Raw genomic sequence first — 4,613 nt, 5'->3', positions numbered from 1 at the left:
AAGTGGTGCAGCAGATACAAAACTGGCCATGAGGGCAAGACGACCTAAGCTCAAATTTCAGACATTTACTGTGTGATCTTTGGCAAGTCTCTAAACCTCTTTGCTTCAGTTTCTTCACCTGTAAAATGAGGGTAATAATAGCATGTACCTCCCAGGGTAGTTATGAGGATCATGAGATACTCTTGAAGGCTTTCCTACATAGCAAAGTGCTTAGCAGACCACCTGGTACATAGTAGGCACTATATAAATGGAGCTATTATTATTACGATGTCATTTTGGAAGATTTTTGGTACAATATTCCTGAGATCTGTACTAGGTCCTGATCTGTTTAATATTTTAATGAATGATTTAGCTACAGGTGTATGTGCCATGATTATCAAGTTTGCACCTGATACAAATGTGGCAGGGGCAGCTAATCACAGCCAAGATTCCAAAAGATCTTGACTTCTGACCAAATTGGGCCAAACTGAATAGGATAAAATAAAAAATGGAAAATTTTACAATTGAGCTCAAAATATCAAATGCACAAGTGCAAGGTAGAGGGATGGCTACAAGTAGATCATAAGAAAAAGATCTGGAATTTTAGTGGATGACAGGCTCATTAAGGAGTCAAAGGGAGCCAAAATAGCCAATTCAGTCTTAGGCTACGTTAGAAAAGGAGTAAGACCAGGAGTGACAGTATTGTGAATGTGCATCTCATGTGGAGTAGATTTAGAATTTTGCCATCAAATTTGCATACCATATTTTTTTTTAATGCAATTTATTTATTTAACATATTTGGTTTTCAGCATTGATTTTCACAACAGTTTGAATTACAATTTTTCTCCCCATTTCTGCCCTCCCCCCCACTCCAAGATGGCGTATATTCTGGTTGCCCTGTTCCCCAGTCAGCCCTCCCCTCTATCACCCCCCTCCCCTCTCATCCCCTTTTCCCTTCCTTTCTTGTAGGGCAAGATAAATTTCTACGCCCCATTGCCTGTGTATCTTATTTTTTAGTTGCATACAAAAAGTTTTTTTGTTTTTGAACATCTGATTTTAAAACTTTGAGTTCCAAATTCCCTTCCCTCTTCCCTTCCCACCCACCCTCCCTAAGAAGTTGAGCAATTCAACCTAGGCCACACATGTATTATTATGTATAACCCTTCCACAATATTCATGTTGTGAAAGGCTAACTACATTTTGCTCCTTCCCAACCCATCCCGCTTTATTGAATTTTCTTCCTTGACCCTGTCCCCTTTCCAAAGTGTTTGTTTTGATTACCTCCACCCCCATCTGCCCTCCACTCCATCATCCCCCTGCCTTTTATTTTTTTTTTATCTTCCTCCCTCTTCTTTCCTGTGGGGTAAGATACCCAACTGAGTATGTATGGTATTCCCCCTCAGGCCAAATCTGATGAGAGCAAGGTTCACTCATTCCCCCCTCACCTGCCCACTCCCCTCCTCTCCTAGAACTGCTTCCTCTTGCCACCTTTATGGGAGATAATCCACCCCATTCTATCTCTCCCTATCTCCCTCTCTCAGTAAGTTACTCTCTCATCCCTTAATTTCATTTTATTTCTTTTAGCTATCTTCCCTTCATCCTCAACTCACCCTGTGTCTGCTCTCTTTCTTTTACATATATATATATACACATACATACACATACATACATATACACATAGATACATGCATACATACACATTCTCTTATATATATACATAAACATATATATATGCATATATATATATATGCATATTCCCTTCAACTACCCTAATACTGAGGTCTCATGAATCATACTCATCATCTTTCCATGTAGGAATGTAAACAAAACAGTTCAACTTTAGTAAGTCCCTTGCAATTTCCGTTTCTTGATTACCTTTTCATGCTTCTCTTGATTCTTGTGTTTGAAAGTCAAATTTTCTATTCAGTTCTGGTCTTTTCACTGAGAAAGCTTGAAAGTCCTCCATTTTATTGAAAGTCCATATTTTGCCTTGGAACATGATACTCAGTTTTGCTGGGTAGGTGATTCTAGGTTTTAATCCTAGCTCCATTGACCTCCGGAATATCGCATTCCAAGCCCTTCGATCTCTTAATGTAGAAGCTGCCAGATCTTGGGTTATTCTGATTGGGTTTCCACAATACTCAAATTGTTTCTTTCTGGCTGCTTGCAGTATTTTCTCCTTGATCTGGGAGCTCTGGAATTTGGCAACAATATTCCTAGGAGATTTCTTTTTGGGATCTATTTGCGGAGGCGATCGATGGATTCTTTCAATTTCTATTTTGCCCTGTGGCTCTAGAATATCAGGGCAGTTCTCCTTGATAATTTCCTGAAAGATGGTATCTAGGCTCTTTTTTTGATCATGGCTTTCAGGTAGTCCAATAATTTTTAAATTATCTCTCCTGGATCTATTTTCCAGGTCAGTGGTTTTTCCAAGGAGATATTTCACATTGTCTTCCATTTTTTCATTCCTCTGGTTCTGTTTTATAATATCCTGATTTCTCATAAAGTCACTAGCTTCCACTTGCTCCAATCTAATTTTTAAAGTAGTATTTTCTTCAGTGGTCTTTTGGACCTCCTTTTCCATTTGGCTAATTCTGCCTTTCAAGGAATTCTTCTCCTCATTGGCTTTTTGGAGCTCTTTTGCCATTTGAGTTAGTCTATTTTGTAAGGTGTTGTTTTCTTCAGTGTATTTTTCAGTATTTTTTTGGGTCTCCTTTAGCAAGTCATTGACTTGTTTTTCATGGTTTTCTCGCATCCTTCTTATTTCTCTTCCCAATTTTTCCTCTACTTCTCTAACTTGCTTTTCCAAATCCTTTTTGAGTTCTTCTATGGTCTGGGGCCAGTTCATGTTTTTCTTGGAGGCTTTGGTTGTAGGCTCTATGACTTTGCTGTCTTCTTTAGGCTGTATGTTTTGGTCTTCTTTGTCACCAAAGAAAGAATCCAAAGTCTGAGACTGAATCTGGGCGCGTTTTCGCGTCCTGGCCATATTCCCAACCAACTAACTTGACCCTTGATTTTTTCAGTGGGGTATGACTGCTTGTAGATTACAGAGTTCTATGTTCTACGTTTGGGGGGGAGGTGCCAGCTCTGTCAGAGCCGCACTCCTCCTTCCCCAAGGACCCCCAGTCCAGACTGGGCTCAGATCTTCGGCAGGCTGTGCACCCCTGCTGTGATCCGCCACTTAATTCCCCCCACCAGGTGGGCCTGGAGCCGGAAGTAACAACAGCTGTAGTTGCCCCACCTCCGCTGCCCCTGGGGCTGGAAGCCGAACCGCGAACTCCTTCCACTCCCGCAGCTTTTCCCACTAACCTTCTCCGCAGTCTTTGGTGTTTGTGGGTCGAGGGGTCTGGTAACTGCTCACGTATTCAGGGCGCTAGGGCCCCCTCCGCCCGGCTTCTGGTCTGGATTGTCCACGCCGCTCAGGCTGGGCTCTGCTCCACTCCGTTCCCAGCTCCCAGCTCCCAGCTCCCAGCTCCGTGTGGAATAGAGCTCACCCAGAGACCATCCGGGCTGTCCTGGGCTGGAGCCCTGCTTCCCTCTGCTGTTCTGTGGGTTCTGCCGTTCTAGAATTGGTTCAGAGCCATTTTTATAGGTTTTTGGAGGGACTCGGGTACGGAGCTCACTCTAGTCCGTGCTTACCAGCCGCCATCTTGGCTCCGCCCCCTGCATACCATATTTTAGGAAAGACTTTGATAAGCTTAAGGAATTTGGAGGAAAGCAACCTAAATGGTGAATGGTGTGTTAGTTCATGTTATATGAGAATAAACTGAGGATGTTTTATCAGAAGAATTGAAAACAGGTTTTCATAGCTGACCTTGAGCATATGATGGTTTCTCACAGGCAAGAAGGATTTGGTGTGTTCTCTTGGGCCCTGGAGAGTATAAGTAGGAAAAACAGATGGAAAATGCAAAGAGGCAAATGTAGGCTGGATATAAGGAAAAGCTTCCTAATAGCAGGCACTACCCAAAAGCGGAGCAGACTCCCTCAGGAACTCAGTGGGTTCCTCCTCATTAAAGAACAAAGGCTGGGTGATGATTTGTATGGCGTATAGGGCAATCTTCTCCAAACAATATTTGGACTGGATGTGCTCTGAGGTCCTCTTTAACTCTGCAATTTTGTGATTTTGTATAATTTTTCAAACAATTACTCCAATATAACAAAATGCAGAGTTAAACTTTAGCATGAATTCTCTCAGGAACTGTGAATTTTATTCATAAAGAATCTCATCAGTACTATCAGAGAGTTTGTAAATTTTTTTCTGTAGCTGAAGCTTTCTGGAAAAAGATTTTTAAATTCTCTATGATAATAATTTTCTTATGTACAGAGGTCTGATTCAGCTTGAATATTTTCTAACATTCATTATATTTAATAGGTTCCTTTCTTTAGTATGAAGTGTCTTATGGCCCTTTCACTTAAAAGTTTGCCCACATTGATTACCCAAAAACTTATTTTCAGTATGGAAACTTGATGTATACTGTTGCCCATAGGAAGCCTTTACAACATTTCATGAGTTCAGTGCACACTTGGAAGCATTAAATTATGTTCTTTAAAGTTTCAATAAAGTTTTCTACACTCATTACATATAAAAGGTTTCTCATGAACCTTGAGTTTTCTTATGTTACTAGGGTTTCCCT

Source organism: Trichosurus vulpecula, chromosome 3, assembly GCF_011100635.1.
Source record: "Trichosurus vulpecula isolate mTriVul1 chromosome 3, mTriVul1.pri, whole genome shotgun sequence".
NCBI lineage: Eukaryota > Metazoa > Chordata > Mammalia > Diprotodontia > Phalangeridae > Trichosurus > Trichosurus vulpecula.
Note: the sequence above shows the minus strand (reverse complement) of the source record.